General features: G+C 37.6%; 2 long non-coding RNA genes across 2 annotated transcripts in view; one reads left to right on the forward strand and one right to left on the reverse strand.

Annotated features, from left to right (window-relative positions):
• Positions 1–27719, forward strand: part of LOC134798468 (uncharacterized) — a 350482-nt gene that overhangs the window by 73837 nt on the left and 248926 nt on the right. The window lies entirely within an intron of this gene.
• LOC134797921 (uncharacterized) lies at positions 10678–11946 on the reverse strand. The gene is made up of 3 exons (XR_010145132.1): positions 11802–11946; positions 11341–11459; positions 10678–10824 (listed from the first exon to the last, which is right to left on the reverse strand). It is a non-coding gene; the product is annotated as an uncharacterized LOC134797921 (long non-coding RNA).

The following is a 27719-nucleotide window of genomic DNA, read 5'->3' on the forward strand; positions in this document are numbered from 1 at the left end:
CTCCCGACATTCTTATCATAATTTTATGCTTTTGCTGGCTCAAGATAACCTACCATGAATAATTACAACAAATGCTATAACTTTCTAAACCACCTAAGTCAGACAACTTTAGCATTTGAAAAACGACTTTACTTACTTGTATTAGGGTGTAATTAAGACTACACGTTCTATTCCCAATAAGAAATTTTAAAGTGTTCTTGTTTAAGAATTAGAAATATTGACATTCAGACTTTTTAGTCTATTTAAAAAAAATCGAATTTATTTTGAATGATTTTACAAAGGACAAATTTTTGGTTTTTCATATTACTTATCAAGAGCTTCCGTTTCAATAGTTTAACTATGTAGGTACTAAAACGAACAAAATAAAACTTGAAGACGTTTAGACGCAATTAACCAAATGCGGAATTTTTGGGTAGACTAAGAATTTGTAAATAAATGAAAATTGATCTGCAATAAGATCTCAGCTAGAGAGGTCATAGATGGACGTTATCTCAGATACAAAGGTAAATTCCTATAATATAATAAAAAAACAATTGATCAAAAGTATTCGTTCAAATATTAGTCTCCGTAAGAGAGGTAAAATACACGGTCTGTCTCAATTACAGAGGTAAATGTGACCAGAAAATCGAAAATACAAATCCCAATTATAGAGGTTTGTTTTGTCTCACAAAGTGCCGGGACCGCACCATGAGTCCCAGCTATGGAGGTTTTTCACTTATCCAGGTCCCACTTAACCAAGTTTCACTGTATTTTGAATGTAATTAATTAATTATCTTTAGAGGAAAGTGAACGATCACTTATTTAGGTATCATTATTATAAAAGACACGGATAAAAAACTGAAACGATGATGTTCCGCTCCCATACAAGTTTGGCCCAGCACTCGCTAAACATGGGTGGTATATTATGAGGCTCTAAACATGAAATGGAAGTGCCGATAGTTATTAGAAATTCACGGACACTTCACAGAACATTATAAAAGCGGAATTTCTCTACGATTTTGAGGTCAGGAATTCTGCCGTAATGGGTACTATACTACGGATATGTTAAATATTATTATACCTTATTACAATCATAAAGAATATTGCTATTAATGCAATTTAATAAAACATGAACATTGTACCATCGCCCACACTGTTAACTGTACATCGGTGGACCTTATGCATTTTGTAATAACGTCCACCGATGTACAGTTAAGTGTTGCTGTTTGTACCTTCATTATAAATACCTATTCATTTTATGTGGAAAATATGAGTATAACGAATGAAACATTTTTAATGCATAAATATTGTAAAATGTGATGATAAACAACCTTGCAGCTGCCCCGCAATATACTCGGAAAAACTGCGAAAAACAGGCATAAATATTACTCGATATACAGGGTAAACTAGCTATTGGGGTTAATCCAGAAATGTTATATAATGGTTTGTTCATTTATATATTCAGTAAATTATAACTAAAGTTAATTTCTCCGAGACACTTTATCTACTAGGTAATATACAGTTGCTAAGTAAAAAGGCATTTTTTCGTTAGATTTGGATACAATAGGGCTGGTTTGAAAAGCCCCTCATTCTGTGCGGGGTAAATACGGAATCAAAACTTTTCCGAAAAAAATGTATGCAATTTTCCGTCGAGTTACGAAACTACCGTATGTAACTCAGAGGTAGATTTTTAAGGAATTGTAGGTACTATCTATCCAAAAAAACGACAGCAAAATAAAAGTCAGTCCAGCAGCGTAGGTATCTGTTTCTTTATGTACAAAAATAAGTACGGATTCGATTTCATAATCCCCTGCAGAAATAGCCTAATAGGATATTTTTTACACCACGAAGGTGACAAATAAGCTTGCGGCCCGCCTGATGTCAAGCAGTCATCGCAGTAATTTCGAGCGATAACATTAACTTAACTTTTCTTTAGTTAGGATCTCATAAATTTTAGATCTTTGCAAACAGATCCATTATACATGTTCACCCTGTATTTAATAACTTTACTATCAGCCAGAGAAGCAAAGCAAAACTTTTGTAGGTACACAACTAAAGTACTGCGATGGGTCTTAATTAATTTGACAAGTTTCTGAAAGTGTTACAAGGGTGTTATTACGCGTAAGAGCGTTTTCACATTGTCCGATCCGATACCGGATGTCGAGGACATTTTGAAAACAGCTACTAGAAAATTCCCTGTGGCGTCAAGTTCTTTTATTTTACGCATTCTTTTGAATTTATTTGTGTGTTTATCACAGTTATTTATTTCTGAGCTATGGATGTCTGCCTATGTATGCACAAATCTTATTGAGTTTACTGTGGGGCTGGATAGATTTGTGTAAGATGTCCTTTAATATTTATTTATTTTGAACATCAAACAATAATTTAATAAATACCTAAGTGACGACCGGTCTGCCATAGTGGGTAGTGACCCTGCCTATGAAGCCGATGGTCCCGGGTTCGAATCCCGGTAAGTAAAGGGCATTTATTTGTGTGATGAACATAGATATTTGTTCCTCAGTCATGGCTGTTTTCTATGTATATAAGTATGTATTTATCTATATCCGTATGTATATCGTCGTCTAGTACCCATAGTACAAGCTTTGCTTAGTTTGAGGCTAGGTCGATTTGTGTTAGATTGTCCCCAAAATATTTATTTTAATTATAATATTAAGGCACTTTTTACTTTTTGCTTCGTTGTAGTCCTATCCGACATCCGATATTGGATCGGACAGTGTGAAAAAGCTCTTGTATTAGGTACTTACACGCTTGTCCAATTGCCTCTCCGAGGTCGAAATGTCGAATTTTCGGTTCAATTTTCTACTGAGCGAATTTTATGTAGACACAGTCAAGGTCTGTGTGTACAACCTTCAAACTTCTTCACTTTCATCTATTGAAATAAATTAATTCAAATTGTAATAGTACCATGATAAGGTAAATTTTTGTTTAGTTATTTATTAGTAAATAATTATTGAGTTTAGGTTGTCACCTTATGAATTATAGTTATACAGTGTAAAAAGAAAAGTCGGGCCCTGGAGGGAAACTACCTTAAATCCTTAAGTGGGCTCATTTTACTTAAAGGAAACATTCCTTTATTTTTAAAAAGAAACAAAACTGCATTCAAAGATTTTCTAAAACTCGCTTGCCTCGCCCGGGACTCGAACAAATAAACACTCGCAAAATTCCAAAAAATAAACACTCGCAATTTTATTCTACTAGTCGATACAGTTAATGTTAATGATAACATTTCTCCAAGAAACATTAGGTCTTACACTCGTCTGTTGTACAAAATATCCATAAAATCGAATATTTAGTACTCAAGATTTTTTTAGACAAGCCAAATGAAGAAAAAAAATCTTTGAATGCAGTTTTGTTTCTTTTTAAAAATAAAGGAATGTCTCCTTTAAGTAAAATGAGCCAACTTAAGGATTTAAGGTAGTTTCCCTCCAGGGGCCGACTTATTTCTCCACACTATATTTTTTATCATTAAGCTGCACCTGCACCATGTCCGTCAATGATTTATTTGCAATTGAAACACTTCTCTAAAATCGTTTTTTGATAAAAGCAGTAAAACATGTTGTTAAATTAATCGCATTGCGCATATAACGTCCCGTTCAGTGAACTTCTTTCTTCAAATACATTACTGTGAGTAATCCTTCCTTGTTATAGAGACGGAGCCAACTTGCACTGATTTCGTTATAAGATACGAACGACTGGCGTACTTGGGTTAATGCAGCTGCTTTAGACTATAGACCGACTAGACCGACCGCTTAATTAAGTGAGTCCAGTGAGTAGGACGACTAAGGGTGGCGGGGAAGGTGCGGGCGGCAGGCGTACGGCGCCTGCACCTTCCCCGCCGCCCTTAGTCGTCCTACCCCGTTGCCCCCGTACCGCGCAGGCGAGGACTCATTTAAACGGTCGGTCTATAATAGGTCTGGTACATTTATTTTGAGACGTACCTAGGTAGTTTAGCCGGTTTACCGGCCACCTCCGGTTCTCGGCCACTACGTAGTAAAACTGTAATAACATGACAACTTTACCGTATTTATTGAAAAAATGAGGGTAGTCGGATAAATTAAGTTGACATTGACATATCCTAAATTTGTTAGCTTGATAACGTTTTGATTGGCTCGTCAGTGCACCAAAGCAATTTAGCAAGTGTGGATGTTGGACAAATTTGTAAAAAAAATTGTGATTCAATATTTTTTCAAGGTAAGTAAAAATATTGTTTTCGTGGGTTTGAGGCCATTATTGATGTTAATGTGCATTGTGGATAAGTTGAATTTATGTTATTATGATTTAAATGTACGATTTTTTTTATATAAGTCGATTAAATTTGATGGTCGGGTAACTAAATGCAATTTCGTAAAGATATAGTTCTCGGCCGCCCGGCCGAGAACAGGATTGAGGCACGTAATTTTTAATTGATTAATCTTTCCTATTAAAAGACAGCCAACAAAATAAATATTTCAAATAATACTTATTTGTATCCAAGTAATTCATGTAGTTAGTTGTCGGCCGCATGCTTATTAACAAATAATTGGTTAAAATCTGCTTTAAAATCTTTTGTATTTGGCGGCCAAGAACAGGATTATAAAAAGTTAGTTTTCGGCCTAGCTAACTTATGACGGCCGAGAAACAAGTAAAATTTATTTAGTTTTCGGCCCTTGAAAAGTAAATAATTTTTACACTATTTTTATATTAACAAGATGCTTCAAAAAGAAGATGAGTTTTTGACTATCAGCGACGAAGAATTTTCGTTATTTTAATGTAACGTCTTCATGATCTTCCTAGCGTTGTCACGACTCATAGGAGCCTAGTTTTTACGAAAATAACTGCCATCTGACCTTCCGCACGCTGCTAGTTAGGCTACAAAATGTCTTATTTTAATATTTTTGAGTATGTTTTGGAAAACTCTTTACGAGATGTGGGTACCATAAAAGTTCCCATTAACGTTCCTTAATGTAATACATTGTACCATTGAATATTTGTTGTTTTATTCAAAAATAATTCCTATTGATAGTGAAATAAGAGTCATTTAAAAACATAAATAACAGCGGCCAACAACTAGTTAACAAGCGGCCGAGAACCAAAAAAAGTGTCCGAAAACCAGCTAAATTGCTACTTTTTCATATTTTTAATTATACAAACAAAACGTTGTAATTAATAACGGATTTTGATACAAACATGGTAAGTGTATTATATTTTTAGTCTAAAAATCACAAAATGACAAAGATTGGTCGAATATATTGTTCATAAAACTCATTTGAATTCGAAATTTTGCTTAACTGGCCGACAACCGGCTAAACTACCCTACTTCATTTTGGTTTAATACAAATAACCATAGACCACCTCAACTACGAGACTTAAACGCATATTGCTTGTGTCAGCGCAACCTAACGTATTAATGTGCAGGTATTTAGACAATATACGTTCTTATACTATCAGAGCCGGGGTTTGAACCCGCAACCTCCGGATTGAAAGTCGCACGCTCTTACCGCTAGGCCACCAGCGCTTAAATCAGTTCATTTGAGTAAAGTATTTGAGTATATTTGGATACTCACTTAAAAAAAAACATAATTTCCTTAATTTGGAGCAAATATTGGAGCTAAGGGCGTCCGCTAGCTGGTGCCGTTTTAGTTAAAATCCGGCGCGCACGCATCCGCGTCAGTTAGCGTTGCTCATTAACCCTTTTACGTTGTCATTAACGATATAAACCTGTCAGTTGTTCGGAGCTGTCACCTTTTGCATTTAACTGACAGGCTGATATCGTCCGGCGAACACCATAATCTGTGGGCCCCTTTGCCTACTAATTTTCGTTAACTTCGTCACTTCGTGCACCCGTGCCAGCCAGCGGACGCCTGTAGGACTATTTTACAGTACCGTAAAATGGGGTGAGTAGGTGCAAAACTGACATTCAAACCTCGTCAACATTTTATTTTTACATATGCAAACTGAATGGTGTATATAATAAGTGTTCCAGACGTTTGTATTTTAGTTTTTATTTTATTTTGGGTAGTTCCATTTCATAACTTTGACGATAAACAGGAAATCCCACCTTTGGGTTTTCATACAAAGGTGATTTTGGAAGATTGTTGGATCGATTTTTTTTTATTATGAGTATTACTATAGCTCCATTTTAAATTGGAATACATTATTTTTGTAGCAGTACCTAGCCTTAAAATCCCATCTCACCCCCCTTTCATCCCTTCTCCCCCATTCATAACCCAACTCTCCCCGCGAACCCTACTCACCCCATTTTACAGTATCCAACGCGCCGTCCTTACCCGAACAGAGCAAGACAGCGATAGCGTTATCTCGACAATAAAACAGAACAGTCGAGAAGCAGCTCGAATGCAGATGGGCCGGAAACCTCCCCACTCAAACTTAATGCATATTTTAGCATAAACTCGCCTTGAACAACTTCAGGGAGGTATTTAAGGATTCAATTGTTCGCTGTTCATAAGTTGGCTACATTCGTAAAGGCAATATTCCGAAGCATAGTTACTGACATTATTGAAAAATATATCGGTAGATTGAGCGCTAAAAGGGCCCAGAGATTACCAGTTCGCCGGACGATATCAGCCTGTCAGTTAAACGCAAAAGGTGACAGTTCCGAACAACTGACAGGCTAAAATCGTCCGGCGAACTGGTAATCAGTGTCTTAACAGCGCTTTTTAGGGTTCCGTACCCAAAGGGTAAAACGGGACCCTATTACTAAGACTTCGCTGTCCGTCCGTCCGTCCGTCCGTCCTTCCGTCCGTCCGTCCGTCCGTCCGTCCGTCCGTCTGTCTGTCACCAGGCTGTATCTCACGAACCGTGATAGCTAGACAGTTGAAATTTTCACAGATGATGTATTTCTGTTGCCGCTATAACAACAAATACTAAAAACAGAATAAAATAAAGATTTGAATGGGGCTCCCATACAACAAACGTGATTTTTGACCAAAGTTAAGCAACGTCGGGAGTGGTCAGTACTTGGATGGGTGACCGTTTTTTTTTTGCTTTTTTTTTCGTTTTTTTTTGCGTTATGGTACGGAACCCTTCGTGCGCGAGTCCGACTCGCACTTGCCCGGTTTTTTTGTTAAATAGTCGTGAAGATTTCTTTCAGGAACATTATGTGCTATCAGAATGAAATAATGTCAACTAGTTATATAACAATTTTTTTTTTAGCTTAAACCCGTAATCTGTTAAACAATAGTAGATTGATATCCAAGGGATGAAAGCCACCCATTTCTGATGAGGTATTTTTACGCCAATCGATTATCCATTCGACCCTCTCAGCAAATATCTACCCTGTTACCTTTTCTTAATACCAAAATCGCATAATCTGACAGATGGAATTACCCGAGTTTGAAGTTAAGCGACTCAGTTCAAGTCAGAACACTCTTTTTTCATCTCGACTACCTACTAGGAAAGCAAAATACATTTGTAACAAAATATTTTTGTTTTTCCATTTCAGTGAAGGAAAATTCCGTGAAGAAATGGTTAACTTTAGGGATGTACCGACTAGTCGCCGACTAGTCGGGAAAGCCGACTATCCGGCCTCATTTGTAGTCGGCGATTAGTCGGCGACTAGTCGGCACTTTATATGTGACAGAAAAACAGGGCAAAAATAAATAAACAGTACATATTTTCATAAGCTTTTTACCTATTTTACCCAAATTTTTATTTCGGGTGCTTACGAAAACTTTTGTTCGAAATTATTGACCTTGTGGTCGCTTTTTTATGTCCGATTATCCGGTCGCCGTATGAAATATAACCTTAGGTTTTTTTTGTAAAATTTTTTTTTTTAGTGGTAAAATGATTGTTTTTTAGTGCATTTGAACCGATTTTAGACCAAACTAATGATCTGGCCGACTAGCCGACTAGTCGGCCGACTAATCGGCCATCCGAGCGCCGATTAGTCGGCTAGTCGGCTAGTCGGCCAAATCAATAGTCGGTACATCACTAGTTAACTTTCGTCTCGGTTAGCAGTCCTTGTTCTAGTTAGTGTAGTCTTCGTAAAAACGGATAATAGGGTCCATTATCCTTAACTTTCTGGATGAGACAACTTTTGTTTTTCGGTGTGATTTTGGCCATTTAGCTTTCTTCTTTCTTTGCTTTAATCATCCCAGAGGACCTAGTCAAGATGCCAATCGTTTTCGCCGTGGCTATAACTAAACGGTAATCTTTCTATTACTCTTCCATATTACTTAGTGCGACAGAGAGACATTAGCGTTCCGTTCGCTACGGCAAACGATTGGCATCTTGGTTAGGCACCCAGATATAAACTATCAGTCACTCTGTGAGCTGTAGACCTCTCGAGCTTAACTTAAAACTGAACATATTTATCGCTCCGCCATTTTTAAATATTTCCAAAAACTGAATCGACAAAAAAAAATATTCAATCATGGAACCTGCTCACAAAATTTCATTAGAATTGGTTTAGAATTGCAACCTGTAGAGGAGACCATCCGGACATACGAAAGCATTTTTGCCCAAGCTTAAGCGGAGACCTTCACTAACGATCAGTCAATTAAGTTCGATACTGTACCTACTTCTTTGGAAACTAATTGAATTATTTGCCGTGTTTTCGAATTAAATTCCAAGTTTGAACTTCTTTTGTAACGTCACCTATTACGGTCGTAAGTATTTTAAACTAGCGACCCGCCCCGGCTTCGCATGGGTTACACAAAACCTTAACAAATTATTCACTTAAACCTTCCTCAAGACTCACTCTATTGATAGGTGAAAACCGCATGAAAATCCGTACGGTAGTTTTTGGGTTTATCGCGAACATACATACATACAAACAGACAGACGCGGCGGGGAACTTTGTTTTATAAGGTGTAGTGATGCGTGTTGGGGCGGGACTGAAATCGTGACTTTCGTCACAGCGTGCGAGTAACTTAACCACTCACCCACCGGAAAACTTGATTGCATGAACCGCTAAACACCGCGGAAGGGCTTCATTCCAATCGCTCACAGAAACCAAGCGAGTTGATCGAACTCTCAGGCAAACTATAGACCGACCGCTTAAATGAGTCCTCGCCTGCGCGGTACGGGGGCGACGGGGTAGGACGACTAAGGGCGGCGGGGAAGGTGCGGGCGGCAGGCGTACGGCGCCCGCACCTTACCGCGCAGGCGAGGACTCATTTAAGCGGTCGGTCTATAATGTAAAAGGTAGTCCAGGGATGTTACGGAGCTCCGACTTCCGTTTGGTATTACACATCCGTTTCTGTTCCGGTTCCGTTATGTTTGAAACGGAAGTTATAACGGATGTCAATGCTTCGCGCGGCGGCGGCGTACATTTTATTCGTGTTATTAAAATTAAAATCGTATGTGTTCTGTTGTGTACTGGCTACTGACTGTGTGTAGTGTGTGTGGTGAATGCTAGTGTGTAAAAAACGCACAACGAAGCCGAAATCAAGTTCGATTTGGAAGTATTTTAATAAAGTTAGTGGGGACACGGCTAAGTGTAAACTTTGTCTGAAGGTTTATTCTAGAAAGCGGAAAACGACTACATCGTAAAAAAGTCAGGCTCCGATTCTGGTTCCGGTTCCGTTTTCGTTTCCGTTTCCGTTATCGATTCCGTTTCCGTTTTCGGTTCCGTTAAACTAAATTGAAAACATCTGTTTCCGTTTTCGGTTCCGATAAAACCACATCCGTTACATCCCTGAAAGGTACAAGCCTATTTAATCAGAAACAGCGAAACATTTCCTTGATAAATTGAGTTGTTGACTCCGTATTATAATTGCGATTGAGACCGTACCGGAGCCCTTTACCACTACCACCTGTTTTGACATTGACATATGCACTCACGTCTAAGTAACTTACTTTGTCTGCATCTCGCTCGTACTCGCATATCATAAGTTTACCGCGGCTATTTACGCTAGCGTAATTTTTAACTCTCGGTGCATCTCGCTCATACATATAAATTGGTGGGAGCAAGATACACTGTGAATGAGTTTTTATCACTACCTAGCATATACGACCGTGGTACACTAATTCATATAGCAAATGTACTAGACGTAACTAAACACTGGTTTACCAGCAGTCAGATTGGTGCCTAGCCAACGCGAATACTCGACCATGGCAAACAAGTGCAACTCCAAGTTTCAATCGGATTCCAGAAACTTTCAGCGCGGCCCCCTGCTTAACCGTTCAACTTTACTTTACATGCCGTTTCCTACGTGCATAATTACTTTACATTTGTAGAGACATACTTAGTGTTAGACATGTTTTAAGTGTGCAAATACTTCGAACAAATCGGTTGCTAGCACATGTAATAAAATGGATACCTATGTAAGTACCTTATATTTTATTTCATCCTTTTTGAAGTCAGTTTTTAGAGCACCGTATAAAACTGTTCACGGTGCTCTTATGGGATCACTTCGGTCTTTTTTATGTTAATATTTATCAATAAATTTGACAGTGACAGCGCCCGCAGCAACGTCGCAGCAGTAATGCAGTTTCCATTCGCATGTAACCTTTACTGGTTACTATTAGGTTGTTGCATAATTTTTTTTGCCACTTCAAAATTTTCTTGATATTTTCAGTAGTCTCGGGAATATTCTAGAATAAATCTAGTGTATAGTAGAATGTTCTCGAATCTTTCACGTAGGGTATATAAGCGCGGGCTTGTTACAGAGATTTAGTTAAAATCGAAAAAATGGACCAACGACATCTTCGAGTGATTTACTTATACCAACTTATACGAACACAAATTGGGAACCAGTTCGAGGGAAACAGCAAATAAGATTAACACTGCTTTTGGCCCAAACACTACTACCGATCGCACAGTACGAAATTGGTTCCAGCGCTTTAATGAAGGAGACACAAGTCTAAAAGACATTCCTCATACTGGTCGCCCCGTCACGTTTGACGAAGAAGCATTGTAGCGCGAGCTTGAGTTGCATCCGGATTCCACCACCAGGGATTTAGAGGAAACTCTTAAATATCACTACAGTACCATAGATCGCCATCTGCAGTCGATGGGTTACCGTAAAGTTTTGTCGAGATGGACGCCTCATGCTTTGACCGATGCTCAACGTGCATTACGAGTCAACATTTGTGAAAGTCTGCTGTTGCGCCCCCAAAGAAAGAGCTTCCTGGAGTCGATCATCACTGGAGACGAGTCCTGGGTCTTGTACGAGAACGTTACATGAAAAGCCTTTTGGATGCCTTCCGATAAACGGCCACCAACACAGCCGAAAAGCAGTCCGCATGGCCAGAAACTTCTCCTGTCAGTTTTCTGGGATTCGCAAGGAATGTTGTTGTGGGAGTTACTGGACGACCATCAGACTATTAATGCCGAAGCCTACGTGAGTCAACTACAAAAGTTGACGAACGCTGTTAAAGAAAAAAAGCCAAAACGACTCGAACTATCATTACTTCATGATAATGCAAGACCACATACGGCGAAAATGACCTGTAAATTTCTAGAGGAGCTCGGTTGGACAACAATACCTCATCCAACTTATAGCCCTGATGTAGCACTTTCACTTTGTAAGCGGTGGTAGCCGAGTGGATATGACGTCCGACTTTCAATCCGGAGGTCGCGGGTTCAAATCCTGGCTCGTACCAATGAGTTTTTCGGAACTTATGTACGAAATATCATTTGATATTTACCACTAGATTTCGGTGAAGGAAAACATCGTGAGGAAACCTGCATACATCTGCGAAGAAATTCAAAGGTGTATGTGAAGTCCCCAATCCGCATTGGGCTAGCGTGGGGACTATAGCCCAAGCCCTCTCGCGCATGAGAGGAGGCCTGTGCCCAGCAGTGGGACGTATATAGGCTGAAATGAATGAATGAATGAAATGTAGCACTTTCCGACTATCATCTTTTTCGGGCTTTGAAACAGCATCTTCGTAAAAAGAAATTCGAAAATTCCGGCGACCTAAAAAATTACCTTGCCAACTTCTTTGTCTCTCAGCCACTTTCATTCTGGGCTAAGGGTATTGAAACTTTGCCTAGCAGATGGTTACACGTCCTAGATAATGATGGTGATTATATTGTCGATTAATTGTTTCAATAAATAATTATTACAATTTTTTTTTTCCAAAGTGGGAAAATAATTATGCAACAACCTAATACATAATATTACTCTAGTATTTAGGTATATGTGGCTGTATACTATATGCCTAAACTAACATATTAACAGTAACTACACGTAATTGTATAAATAATAAATAGCATGTAAGCAATAATAGCGTGTAAATAAGTTATGTTTAGTTAGATTTACTTGCTCTCTCTAGATAGGGTTGCCATACGTCGGGATTTGTCCGGACATGTCCGGATTTTTGACCCTTTTTCCGGATTGCGGCCGGACTTGGCATGTGTCCGTATTTCTAGGAATGACCTTATAAAAATAAAATGCGCGCCCGGGGAGGGGGCTACGGGATCGGGCGAAGGGAAAGGGAAAAGTAGAACCACGATACAGTACACCGCAGAGAGCAGCGCGCCGCCGGGGCGTCGTTCAAGTTACGCCAAATCTCTGCTACAAGAAATGTCCGGATTTTTAGGGTGATGTCCGGATTTTTATCACGGCTTTTAATTCTTCCATATGGCAACCCTATCTCTAGGTATACTTGGATACCAAGAATATAACACATCTTCGGTAATGTTTGGTTTTACTTAACTCCATTCGACCCTCCAATTATCAATCCATTTGAGCTGTTTCATAACAGCCTACAGCCTCTAGTTTTAAAGTAACGAAATACATAATTTAAACTCTCTCTAATCTAATATATCTACGAGTATCTATCTGTCTAATCTAACGGCTCGATTCGGAAAATGAATTAGATTTCTACTAGACTTCAACAAGCAATACCTTACCTTTAAACGAGCAATTCTTGTTTATTTATATATATATTTCGGGGATCTCGGAAACGGCTCTAACGATTTCGATGAAATTTGCTATATGGCGGTTTTCGGGGATGATAAATGGATCTAGCTAGGTCTTATCTCTGGGAAAACGCGCATTTTTGAGTTTTATGTTTTCCGAGCAAAGCTCCCAGATATTAACTAACTACATAGGCTTCAAGGGCTCTTTCACGAGTCAATACAACATTTACAGTGGCATCATCATATAGTGACGGTATATATTTAGAGTTAAAACAAATTCAACCGAAAACGGTATTAAATAGTAACGGTAAATGTACAAAGAAAGCGGTAGCGATAAATTTCCGGCGAATATTCAATAACTTGCCGCAAATGCCCGGAAAAGAGAATAATTTTAAAGTGATTAAGGACCTTTTCGATCGGGGCTTTTATCCCTAGAAGTTGGTGTGCACTGCACACGATATGATATCATAATTTCATAGAAGTTTGACGTTTAACGCTGCGTTTTACGTAAGCGAACAACTCGCGCACGCGACGCGGCGCGGCGCGGCGCGGCGCGGCGCAGCGGGCCCAAGGCGTTCGCGTTCGCAACGAGATCACCCACGTAGGACACTTCTATAGGAATCAAAGGGATTGATTCACCCCGCGCCGCATCGCTTCGCTTCGCGTTCGCGTGTTGTTCGCCTACGTAGTACGCTGCGTAAAACAGGGATCGGAACCGGTTTTTGGAAAACTTCGAAATAACCATATATTTCGAATTATTTTATACTCGAAATGTAGGACTCAGTTGTGTTTTTAGGTAAAGAATTCGTATTATTTGATTGCCTAATTAGAAATGAAATAATTAACAAAGAACGAAAACATATCGTTTTCGTTCCCATACAAAAAAACACCGGTATCCGATCCCTGGTTTAAAATAACACTTGCACAGTCTGGGCTATCAAAATCGCGACACGCAACGCATTTTTACACGAAATTTGACATTTCGCTGGCCCAATATTACAAGGTTCTATGTTTCACTTTAATCGAACTGAAATTTGAATATTTTCATCATGAAATTTCTTCGAGCAACACCGGCTTCCGACACATCGGAAGGGAGGGGCCCAAGCGATATCTCACCGTACAAATCTTTCTGCCATTTTTCGCGGGGGGAAAGGTGAACACAGTCGCACTTCTCACACACTTACATACAAAATCCAATCTGTAATGACGACACAAATACATAGAAAATGACACACGTCAAAGACAAATCTTGCAAACCTCGATCTCTTTTTGTGTACGAACGAGTGACAAGTGTGGACAAGTGTCACAACACGCACACTAACACATTTTCGTTGAAGTATGTTATTGTATTCTGAGAGATGAGAAGTCGGATTTGTCGCTCGACCGATCCGCAATTTGTACTGAGCGAGCAAAATCGATAAATCCAACAATTACATGAGACTAAAATATAATAATTGTGTTTGAATGTAATTAAACGTATGATATGTAAAAAAAAATATTACATGTGAAATGTAACACTTTCTTTTTGTAAATTTGATGTCCCCGACCTCTTTTTATAACAAAAAACCGAGCAAACAGGCATTTTTGTGCAGCAGTGTTCACGCGCGCATATCTGGACTCGGTCTAGTGAAAAATCCAAGTGCAACTAGTTTTATTACCCGCGCTAGATTAGATTGACGCGCTAATCTTGTACCTCGGCAGAGGGGAAATAGTGCGAATGCCGCCTCCCTTCCGTGTTGCTCGAAGTGAAATTTAGTAGAATTTCAACTATCTTAAAAATGTGATATAGTAGAACTTTGTAATATTGAGTCAGCGATTTGCTACTTGCGTTTAGTGGCAAATAAATGCATGAACTCGCTATAAACCACTAAATCAATGTGTAAACAGGACCCAATGTGAAGGCCAGCCACACTTACCCGTATGCCACAATTATCCGTATGCCACACTTACCCGTATGCCACACTTATCTGTATTGACTTAGTAAAGTGCATATTGTGTATTTGTGTATTATATATGTAGTTTATCAGAATTATTAGTTGTTCAGTTGTTTTCCATTGTTCTTATAAATTCCTCTGTTCTCCTTGCACCATTTTTACATGTCTCTGTTTGGCCCGATGGTTGACTGGTAGAGAATGCCATTAGGCATTAAGTCCGCCATTTGTATATTATTTTTTATGTTTTGTGCAATAAAGTTTAAATAACTAAAGTTTACTATAATGATGTCACAATTAAGTAAGCAGTGTAACCAATCACGGCCACGGCTCTAATGGTGGGAATTTCGCCCGATTAATACGAATCCAATTCCAACCGATTAATAAGATTGCCAGCTAACCCCCCACCCCACCCCCTTTTACTAACACGCGTGAACTTTTATTGATACATATTTGCAAAAGCGTGGAACTAAAAGGGATAAGAGCGTGTGACGTGACAAAATTGAAGACTTTTATAAGGAACTCCTCTGGTGACGTTCTGATGTCAACTGTAGCCACACGTTGGGCCGTAATACTATGTTTTGTGACACATTATGTATCTATTTCAATTAAGTACTAATTGGTGTTCTTTTAAGGTATTAATATTGACTTTGCCTTGGAGTTATTATTATCTCTTCATTTTTTTCTACTCTTAGACTAGGTGATTTATAATATGAATATAAAAGTAAAATATAAAAACACTTACAAAACAATAAAAAATACATATAAACACATTATAAAAAAAATCACCTAAGGTGCCGCCAGCAGCGGGGCAAGGCCCAACCTGCCGGTGGTCAGGGCTGCAGAGGGAAGAACCATCAGCGGACTATCCGAGCCGTGTCCAAGATCACCGCCTTCTGCATCTGGCCCTTGATCCAACCAACTAGCGAGAGTCTCTCTGAAGATGTTGGTCGAAACTCTTCGCTATTAGACCGTTCACTGAAACGACTATCGGGACAATGGTCGTCGAATCAACATCCCACATGGCGGTTATCACGTGAGCCAAGTCTAGGTACTTACTGGACTTGTCCTTCTTGGCTTATTATTATTATTATTGAGTTTGACATTTTCTGGTAGTTCCCTTCCATTCTTGAGAATTTATTTTTGGTTGAAGAGAAATTTTGTCTAGTAATTATAATTTTATCTTTTAGTAAAGACAATTATTATTAAAACGGGTCACTGAAGCTTTTAAGTCGACTATTGTTCGCCATAAATAAAGACTGCAGCCATTTGTATCAGTCCACCAACGCGTGTGGCTCCTGGTAAAGCGGTGAAACGTCTCGAGCAATATTGTTTTTGTCTTTAAATAATTTGGCCAAGCCCGAGATAGCTCGAGGCATTTAGTGTTGCGTCCGCATCGTTATATTTTACAGAGGTTGTTTGCCTGTTTATAGGATTCCGTATTCAACTACCCTATAGGAACCCTTATAGTTTCGCAACCCTTATAGTTTTTACTACATATTTAATATATCATTAATTCTGAGACAAATTTGTTTGTGGTGGCTGAAAAAACTTTCAACAACATATGTCAAATATGGAATTCGGAATATTACTAAAAACATTATCAATCAAAGTTCTGTCTCCAGTCGTATACGTGTTATTTATCATTTGACTAAAACCAATCTTATTAAAATAATTTGTTAGGTTACTATTCTTGTTTAAGTTGGGAAAGTATCCTATGAAACTCAGTGACACATTCATCCTCGATGTAATCATTCGCAAGTATATACGAAAAGCGAGCCATTGTATTCGACAACAACCTAGCAGATAATTTATAGAAATTATAGGAGTCGTGCAGTCGAAACAGCAAGGGCATCGTTACATCCAAGCGCTCAGACTCTATAGATCCTTAGTATTTTACGGTTAACCATTATAGCTCGGTATTCAATATAGCTGGTTGTATATTTACTAGTCGCTTTTCGGTGAAGGAAAACATCGGGAGGAAACCGGACTAATCCCAATAAGGCCTAGTTTCCCCTCTGGGTTGGAAGGTCAGATGGCAGTCGCTTTCGTAAAAACTAGTGCCTACGTCAAATCATGGGATTAGTTGTCAAGCGGACCCCAGGCTCCCATGAGCCGTGGCAAAATGCCGGGATAACGCGAGGAAGAAGGATTCAATATAGCTGGTCAAGCAGATCTTGTCAGTAGAAAAAGGCGGCAAATTTGAAAAATGTAGGCGCGAAGGGATATCGTCCCATAGAAAATTTGAATTTCGTGCCTTTTTTTACTGACAAGATTTGCTTGACCAGCTATACTACTTCAATTTGAATTTAGACCTTATTTTTTTATTTTATTTGATTTTGTTTCTAATTCCATGCCATATTATATAGACTTTAATATTATTTAGAACTGCTAAAAAATTTAGAGTTCGTCTAAGCTAACAAAGTGAGAGAGTGAGATAAACGTCATATTTTCATAAAAAATTACATTAATGATGACACAGTCACACTTTGTCATTGCAAATTCCATGCAGAGTTAGCTTGGTCCGACTCTATCAATAATTGGACGTAGTTTAGGGAAAAGGATATAATCTACGATAATCTGTTAAATAAAATTCAAAAACAAAAGCCATTAATTTAAATGACATAGTTTATGGATGAATCCTTTTCGCTAACTACGTTCAATTGATACTGAACTCGGTCCGAGTTTATATAATTAGAGTTAGACCAAGAAAAGTCTGCAGCGATTTTGATAGCACACGCAGTGCAAGCGTTATTTAAAACATCAAACTTCTATGAAATTATGACGTACATATAAATAACACTTGCACTGCGTGGGCTATCAAAATCGAATCGCTGAAGACTTTTCTTGGTCTAACTCTAAGTTTTTATAATGTACTTCTAATGCAATATAAACCGCATTATTATTAGTGTTATTACTCTACTTAAGCTGACAAAAAAATATAAGTTATGAGTCAGTTATTAATATTTTCTGCACGTCTTGAATTTTGGCCGAGGAAACGTGTTTTTCAAAGAATTAAAAAAAGAAAATCTTTTCCATTACTGTATTTAAAAAAAAAAATATTTTAGTAGAACTGGGATTCATGAGTAGCAAATCTTAACTGACATTTTGTATCTGCGCTGGCTGTAAGGTTGATGAAATATAAAGTTAGCCGATCTCTCAAACAAGTTTGAACAAGATCGGCTTACTTTATATTTCGTCAACTTCACCTTTGTTTCCAAAAACTGTGAATTTTAACTGTCATATAGGGTCAGTTGTTCTCAGATTCAGATTCAGATTTTTTATTTATAAACACAAAGTAAAGTTTACACGTCAATATCTTAAAACTAGAAAATTATATTATATAATTTATGACTATTTACGTTATAGAGTAGGTTTACAATAGCCATATTATATGTAATTTATAAGTGAGTGCAACGATCCCTTTGAAGAAACTCGTTTATACTATAGCATGCTAATTCAATGAGCACGTTTTTAAGTTTTTTGGTGAATATGGCATCGCTAGGCGAATTTTGAATGTCCACAGGGACACGGTTATACAGGTTAGGTCCGACAACCTCGAGCATCGCGCGGGCCTTCGCTAGTCGTCGACGGGGTGCTACTAGAAGGTGTTGTCTGCGTGACAGCCTTTTATTCCTGTCACCGTAAGTTTTATAATTTTGTAGGTTGGACCGAACATATTTACAGGCAGTTAGGACAAAGACGCATGGCAAAGTCAGGATTCTATGTTTCCTAAACAGGTCCTGAGCCGGGTGATCAGTAGGCTTTCGGTCAATGATGCGCAACGCTCTTTTTTGCAATTTGAACAGTCTATCCCGGCCAGCGGATGCCGCCCAGAGATCAACACCTTGTATTAGAATGGAGTGAAAATAGCCAAAATAGGCTTTTTTTAAGTTTTCACTCGTTAACGTTGGTGCCAGTCTCGAGAGGGCATAGCACGCCGAGGACAGCCTGTCACACGCATAGTCGATGTGCGGAGACCATGTTAGCCCGGAGTCGATAACGAAGCCCAGGTACTTGGTGGCGTCAACTTGTGGAACGGGAGTATTGTTTGTCACTATACTCAGTGGAATGATACTTTTTCTTAACTTAAAATGTATTATATTAGTTTTTTCTACATTCAGTATCATTCCGTTTGCCGAAAACCATTTAGTCATTTGGCACATTACATGCCCTAGCTTAAACCTTAATCCGTCTATGTCATCAGCGTTTACTATAAGACAGGTGTCATCCGCGAACATTACACACTCGGGGTCACCACACGCGGCAGTAATATCGTTAACCAATAGTAAAAATAGATTGTTTCCCATTACCGATCCCTGGGGCACTGCGCAGTTTCCTATTTGTTCAAGGTTAGACTTAGTATTAAGCACGTAGGTGCTCTGTCTGCGGTCACTCAGGAACGAGGCGATAACGTCATGGAAGCCACCGGAGAAGCCATATATAGATAGCTTGGCGAGGAGAAGTTTGTGGTCAATCATTTCGAAGGCGCGCGACAGATCGCAGAAGATGGCGGCGACCTGCCGCCCGCCCTCGAGGTGCGCCATCACTCGCGTCACGACGTCGCGCGCCGCGTCCGAGGTGGATCGACCAGGCTGGTACGCGTATTGCTGGCGGTTTAGGAGATCGTTAGATGTAATGTGTTTCATTAATCTGTTACTTAATAAATATTCAAATATTTTTGACATTACCGGTATAAGTGAGATAGGCCGGTAATGCTTAGGTACGTGCATTTCACCTTTCCCTTTGTATACAGGTTGTACTTTTATTTGTTTAAAAACTTCTGGGTAGGTTCCATGGAATACACATTTATTAAACAGCATTAAGAGCAGGGAGATGACGGTCGGAGGCAAATAGTCAATAATGCGGGTCGACATGTCGTTAATGTCCTTGGATTCCTTGCGTTTGATTTTTTTGCATGCGACGTTCATCTCATCTAGCCTAAACGGTTCTACATTGTTCTACATTGAAACAATCGGACACAGTGTAACTTTGCGATATCTCGGAAACTAGGTGTTACCAGCTAGTGCCGTCTGTCAAGCAAGGGCAGGCTCAGGGACCCCCAGCACCTCCCCAAAACACGAGCGCGCCTCGGAGAAGGAGCACGCTGCTACGAGCATTATTGTGAATTCGTGCAACTAAAGTATTTTTTTTCATTTAAGTTTCGCAATTTTTTACCAAGATATAGACTCGAGTTTGGCGTTTTTTAAGTTTTTGTTATGTTCTATGTGTATTAAAGTTTATTTGGAGCTAAATATTTTTAAATTTCTTTCACTCTTTGGTGCAGTTTTTATTAATTGATTAAAAAAACACCCCCTAGTCGCACAATGAAACATTTTTATGTAGTATACAATGAAACATGATGTTCACTGAACACCAGTACCAGCACACAATGAAACAAACTCATTATTTTTTTAAATAATTAAAACCTATGTGCTAAATTTGTGAAACTAAAATACCATGAAAATTGGTAATAATTTGTCTATCATATGACAAAATATAAGATACTTAACTTTAGGAATGGCTGAGATAGGATGGCTTATATGTTGAATGTTTCATTGATGGCAAGATAAGGACACATGTCTTACATTGAAACAGTCGTGTATAAACACTATGTTGCAAGAAAGTGTATGAAATCAAGCATGGAGATGCTCAAAACCCTCCCGCGTCTACCTAGTTGGCAATCATGCTCCGTGGACATAAAAGGCGCCTTTTTCGCAGCATGCCGTACCTGCCGACCAGATTTTCGATTCACAATGAAACTCAGGTGTGTGTACAATTAAACAAGTCTTTCGCTTTTAGATATTTCAGCAATCTTATAATGATTCCATATGTCGGAAACCTTTTAAATAACTAATTTCAGCCTACCACTATTTTCTCCTTTCCTTTCTCATTAATTGAGTGAAAGCATATATGTATTAATGTCACTTATTTATTACACCGTTTCAATGTTTATTAACGATGTTTCATGGTAGACTATAATTATTACATTTGTTTCACTGTAAAAATCAGAGTGTTTCATTGAAAACATGCACAAGTACACAATGAAACAAAACTCATTTTTCAAAAAAAGGCTTATAACACAGGAACTGTTACAGATAAGTAGAAACCAAGAATGCCATATAATAGCCAACGAAATTGTTTATCTTCATACGAAATGTCACACTCATAACTTTAAAAACACCAGAGATAGAAAGGCTTGAACTTTTAGTGTTTCATTGATCAACAAGTTACCCTACTATAAACGTCTTCCAAAATTATTTTTTCGTAATAGGACGGGATCTGGTTGCTCACCGATCCATTCAAAAATATACATAAGTACTGTATACAATTAATACATAATTATATTAATTATATACAATTAATACATAAATGTAATGGTACTTAATAAAAAGGAATATTGTGTAGGGTAACTTGTTGATCAATGAAACACTAAAAGTTCAAGGCTTTCTATCTCTGGTGTTTTTAAAGTTATGAGTGTGACATTTCGTATGAAGATAAACAATTTCGTTGGCTATCATATGGCATTCTTGGTTTCTACTTATCTGTAACAGTTCCTGTTGTTAGCAACACTGGCGATCTTTAAAAATAAAACAAATAAAATGTGGGTAAGAATTGATTTTTAATAAAAATATAACAGGCGGGTATTCTGGAGAGGAAGGATGATCGAGGGGTAACGGCTGGTTCTTTGTTAAAATAATATAAGTTTAATTAATTGGAAAAGCAGAATACATTGATTTACAAATCAAAGGCTGTATATATTTCTGGAAGCAGATGACCTCTAATATATCCGAAGTGGTAAGAACGTTTACAGAACCTCAGGTATGTGTTAATTTTGATTACATACAAATTTTAACAACTACACGCCTACAATTTGGAATATCACTTGTATTAAATAATATTGGAGTAGTGTAAAATAACTATACACTAATACAATATTAGTGGCATATGTAAGTAGTGCCAGTAAATTATAAAAAAAATATATACAATCATTGTACAGGGTACAACTGGTACAAGTATTGAGATTACAAAAATAAAGGAATAAAGGTTTTTCTGATTAATATTTGTTACCTATTTTACGAATTGACGATTTTGATAAGCGATTAACTTCAACTTCAAACATCTTTATTGCCAATATAAGACTTTTAAGTACCCTGTAAGGGCACATCAATTTGTCTTTTACATACTTATACATAAGTATTAAGTATTAACCTTATAAACTATACTGTACAGACATTTTAATAAACTATGTATAAAAAAAAAAAGAGTTAATAATAGTATTATGCAGTTTCAAGTACTATTTATTCCGGGAGGATCACCAAAAAAAAACTCTTGCAGTGAACGGTAACTCTTATCCAGTAAATACTTATGTAAAATGGTCTCAAATGATTTGGGATTTCTTCCCTTAAACAGATAACTGGTACATTACGCAATAGGTGTAGGTACATAATTATGTTATTATAAAATCATTTAAGGTTCCCCCTTGGTTATCCTGTGTTTATTAAAAGTATTCATTTTATAATGATGATGGTGTTATGGGTAAGTGTTTCTTTTATCAGCCATAAAGTACCACAATATGATTTAACTAGCTGACCCGGCGACTTCGTATGTCGTTGTCAGTGAATGTCGTGTTCGATTCGACTGTTCGTGCTACCTTTCAGGTGAACTTAGTTTCGGCTTTTATATGCTGACCCGGCAAACTTCGCACCGACCGACTAACAGTGTAAATAATTATTTTTATTTTAAAATATTTCTGTGTCAACTTAGTTAATTAAATGAAGAAAAAAAATAGTAAGCATCAAATTCAATAAAACAAAATGTAATTAAACTCGGAAGATAACATTAAACATGTTTTAAAGGCGATTGGCCCGAAATTGCATGTTGATGGATTGTGATCTGAATTCAAGATGTTTTTGGAAAAGTATTTCTTAATAAATAATTTTATATTGATAAATCACGCAGAGATGATGTACAATTATTAATGAAATACGTGATTTTATGATCAAATTTATCTATTGTACATGTTTGAATTACGATGTAAAGTTATATATGTCAACGTCAAACAACGAGAAGGACGAACTTATGCGGCAAAAGGAGATGGATGGACCCGTGTTGCATCATGTGTTGTCTGTTAAAGCGCAGTGGCGCCCTCAATCATTTTCTACAATTTCGTGTCGGACTAACCTAGGAGCAATTTTATGGCAATGAATTACTTTTATAATTTTGTTTACATCTATTTTAATAGGTATTAACTGAAATAAATGTCAGATACTGAGAAAGTTACCAAGGCCTACATAAAAACAAATTAAAATATTTTCAGAAAAATAATTTAATTTGTTCTAATATTTCTAACTGTTTAAATAGTTTATCTGATATTCCGATGGAGACAAATGAAACAGTAAAACCATGAAAATGGGTCAGCTGTTCTCGAGATATGTGTTGTAATATAACAAACACGACTAAGTTTTAAGATGGGTATATAGACTATTATAGATTGTTTATATCATTCAGTGATTTTAGTAAGATTATTTACGAGTAAGCTAAAAAGAAAACTACCCACTAAATATCAAGTGCAGACTACAAGATATTAGCAATTTACGAAACGCTTGTTTTCGCCTTCACGCCCGGTCCAATGTTAATTGACCCCATGTGATATACGGCCATTACACGTGAATGAGGATCAGCATTATTTGGGTTTTCCGTGATGCAGCGATCGGTGAGCTTGATCAATATAGAAATGTATGGTAGACTAACGTTACAATTTACATCTTATACAGTAAGGTCATTACAACTTGCATCGTTTGTCTGCACAATAAAGCTGATATTTCAATGAATAATTTAGTAATGGGGATGACAATTTTTAATTAATGTATCAGTCGATCAGGTTTGTTTTGAGGATCAAATGTGTAAATACAAACCCAGCAGACAATTAGGCGACACTCAGCACCTACTTTATAACCTTTAGACATAGAATGGCTGTAAAATGGTTGCATAGTCTTAGCTTAGCCAGGCTGAGGTGACATAAAACTGGTTAAGAGGTTCAGCTATAGCTTTAACTTACAGTAGCTGTTTTGCTGCTACTCGTATAATGCGTGTTGGGCAGCTGGTGTTGTGGCTCTATGTGAGTTGTAGGCGGCTGCAATTTGCACTTTGGCTTCTGAGCGGGCGATAAAAAGTCTTTTGTAGCTCCTTGTATTGCAATCGTTGCTTGGCTCCTTTGTGTCACTTGCAGTTGAATAGAGAAGTTGTTAGTCGCGGTTGTGGGTCACGTAGTCGCGGACGAGCGCTGTCCAGACCAGTACCTTAGTACACCTTATATGTTATTAGAGACTAACTTACAAGCTGAACATATAGCGCCATGTAAATTAGGACGTAAATACTGAATAAAAATGCATAGCTTTACTCAATTTTGAACGAATGTTAGCACCATAAGTACTTAAAACCGAACTTCACGAATGAAATTTGATTTTCGGAAATTACATGCGGTGGACCACAATTAGAAGACTGTTATTTTTTTGGATAGATATGCCCAGTATGGTCCAGTATCAGGTCCTGTAAAGTTTTGTTAATGGTACATGTATGTATCTAGTTATTGACGGTATGATTGGTTCCGATATCATAAGTCTGCTGATGACGCTGATGAGCACTATAATGTTTCTTTTTATTTCTCCATTGGATTTCGCTTCAAGCTGTCACAGGGTAGCCTTACGAACGATAATACAAAAATGGAAAATAAAATACTCATGATCTTCCCATCATACTATCGAAATGATGCTGACAGGTTAAATGAGACGTTCGAACGTAGTAGTAAAAGAGAGTACAAATAGAAATGATTTATTAGCAGAAAAAGGGTACAATAAGTGTCTTGGGTTCAGTGTGTAATCGTTTCACCTTCTTCAGCTGTTTACAGGCGGCATGCAGTACACCGTTAATAAGAAATTAACATAGTTACATTTATAAAACTACGAGGTACATGAGCCAAAATGGCAAACATAAATGAGCATTAAAGAATAGGTATACTTAATAACTATACCACCAAGGGGTATCATAGACAGCAGGAATTGAAACAAAGTAACATTTAGTTATCACACAGCGAGTACCTACAAATAGTAAAAAAAAAAAAAAGTTGGTTCGCTCCTTATGAGCAACATAATCAGTAGGTAATGTTGCGAGTATTATAAAAGCAGTGATCTGGAGACCGGTCCAATAAAAGTTTGTTAAACTTATGGCCCCGGGTGATTGTGTGAACGGGTATGGTTATTGTATATCTTTATATAAGCATTTTTTCTGCATGTCTGTCATGCAGCGTGGATGGTGTGAGATATTGTGCTCTTGGGTTGACGGAGCACATATCATAAGGTCTTGGAAATATTTTGGATATGATTTTTGAAAATTACAGATTTTGAGTATATACATACATACAAGCCAGATTTACAGTAATATTTAAATAGTGGTTTACAACTGATCCCCATAGGAGCATTTGCTAAAGTATGATGAGACGTGGCCGTGATGGGCCATGGGGACTGCTTCGTAGGAAGCAGATAGTCGTAGTTTTTGCAGGCCAAGACGAAATGGTCAAGTCTTGAACATTGTGACAGAGTGGTTATGGTCCTTCCAATTTAAAAATGAATTGAAATTTAAACAAAGAACTTAATTTATGTTACCTGTTTTATGAAATGCATAGTCATTTATATGAGTGTTGGGCTGTCGAGGTATTGTTCCATATAGGTGAATTGCATGGGTTGTGTTTTCTGAGCTTAATGAGAAGCTTATTAATTTCCTATCCAATATTTAGTATCAGATGGGGCATTATAAACATCTGTTTTATACATACTTTGATCTTGACCACTGGCTGAAATTATAGTTGTATCGCCATCTGAATATCATTAATGAAAAAATTCCCCTTCCCCCCTTAAGTAATAAATAAGTGTAGCACCTACTTTAGAAACTATCGTTACAAAGAGGTGATCAGTGATTAATTTGGTTGTTAGTTTTAACAAGTTTGCTGATTTGCGTGCACTGCATTCTGTTGGCTAGGTAAGATTTAAGTCAATCATTTGCCTGGCGTCTAAGTTTCATTAGCATATAATTTATTGAGATGCTCGGCATGATCAGTTGAGTCAGATACTTTTGTCATGTCGAGGAAAATTTCCATAATCGGTGACTTATTGAAGTTTTGAGTCACAAATTTGACACATTCAAGACAAGCCAATTCTGGATTTGGTCCTTTACGGAACCCAAATTGGTCAGGGTGTGAAATGTCATGTTTAGTAAGGAGGTTATTATTGTCTTTTGTTAATAAAAAGCTTTTTCTATTAATTTTGATATTATTGGGACAATCACTGTTGTGCTGTAATTACACTGTAAAACTGCGATCTGTAATTGTTGGGATCGTTACTTTAAGATCGTCAAACGAAGCTTTAAGCTGTTCTGGGAGGGGGCCTTGACTGAAGGATAAATGTACATGAGCAAGAGGTCTGCTTAAAAATAACCTGCCTGACTTCACTGGTTCGGTTGAAATATCGTCAGTACCAAAGGTTTTACTATTCCTCAACTACTGTTGGCATTAAGAGCATCGTATTGTGGACTATTCTCAACATTTAGTTTGGTTGTTAACTTATTGAAATTACTTAATCGATAAAATGATTAATGTAGGATAGTACATTACCTATATCTTACTAATTATTATTGGTAGATCTTATAATTCATTTTTAAAGTAATTATATCTGTTGTCTGATCTAAATTTGGTACCTGCGTGGGTATATGACATTCCAGGTTGCTTTACATTTGTGTATTATTGTTAGAAGATACATATATATTTGCTATTGCAATTTGTGTATACATTTTTTTAATATCTTGCCATATTTTTGAAGAGTTTATTGCTTGGCAGATAACCTCTTGATTCCCTTTTGTCGATGATGATGATGATGATAATGATGGGAAAACACAGATCGGAAAAAGTCTGAATAAGACACAGGATAATTAAACGCTTCCTGAGCGTTGTTCGAGCTAATAGCTTCTCAAAAGAAGAGAGCCTCGGAGCCTTTATGCTATCATGAAGCTTTCGAATGTTGAATCAACAATAAATCCTTTTCGGTTCAATCCGGGTCGTGCCAGTCTTGATTTCATTGATGTTTGAGGTGACAGGTCATAATCTGATAATTCAAGTTGGTGGGTGTCAGTTAGCATTACGCACACATTAATGCATGGATCCTGGTTGGTGCTTTTGTGTGCATTGCCATGTTAAAACTTCTCATTATACTTGATAGCTCCTTTGTAGATGAATTATCTTTTGGAGTGTCTATATTCCGATCACCATGAACAACAATATTTCTCTATTTGAGTGTTAAAAATTGAGGTAAATTGTTATCAGGCTTGTGAGGAAAAACACAGTAATGGGACTGAGTTTCTATGGTATTCTATAAATTGTAATTGTTATGCAGTAAATGCTAGTTGTTTCAATGCCGCAACATTTAAAAATGAAAATGAAAAACGTTTGGTGAGGCAAATTAAAGTGGAGGTTTGACGCTAAATGTGGAATCATAACCTTATCCTCATTTTATTGTTCGGTATGAAATGGTTATTTACTGTTGAGTGGAGAAATGACGAAAAAGAAATTGTTAGTAGTCTGCTACTAATTGTATTACCAGTTGTAACTGACATGAGTTTATTTTCAGTGTTTGGAGTGTGTCCTCACGTCTACGGCGACGTGTACACATAAGACGGAATGTGTGATCTCGTCTACGGTGACGTGAGTAAGGAATGTGTGATCTTGTCTACGGTGACGGATACACATTAAAAAAAAAAGAAGGTATGTGTGATCTTGTCTACGGTGACAGACACACATTTAAAAAAAGAAGGTATGTGTAATCTTGTCTACGGTGACGGATACACATTAAAAACAAAGAAGGTATGTGTGATCTTGTCTACGGTGACGGACACACATTAAAAAAAAAAAGAAGGTATGTGTAATCTTG

The sequence above is a fragment of the Cydia splendana genome, chromosome 16, assembly GCF_910591565.1.
Source record: "Cydia splendana chromosome 16, ilCydSple1.2, whole genome shotgun sequence".
Classification (NCBI taxonomy): Eukaryota; Metazoa; Arthropoda; class Insecta; order Lepidoptera; family Tortricidae; genus Cydia; species Cydia splendana.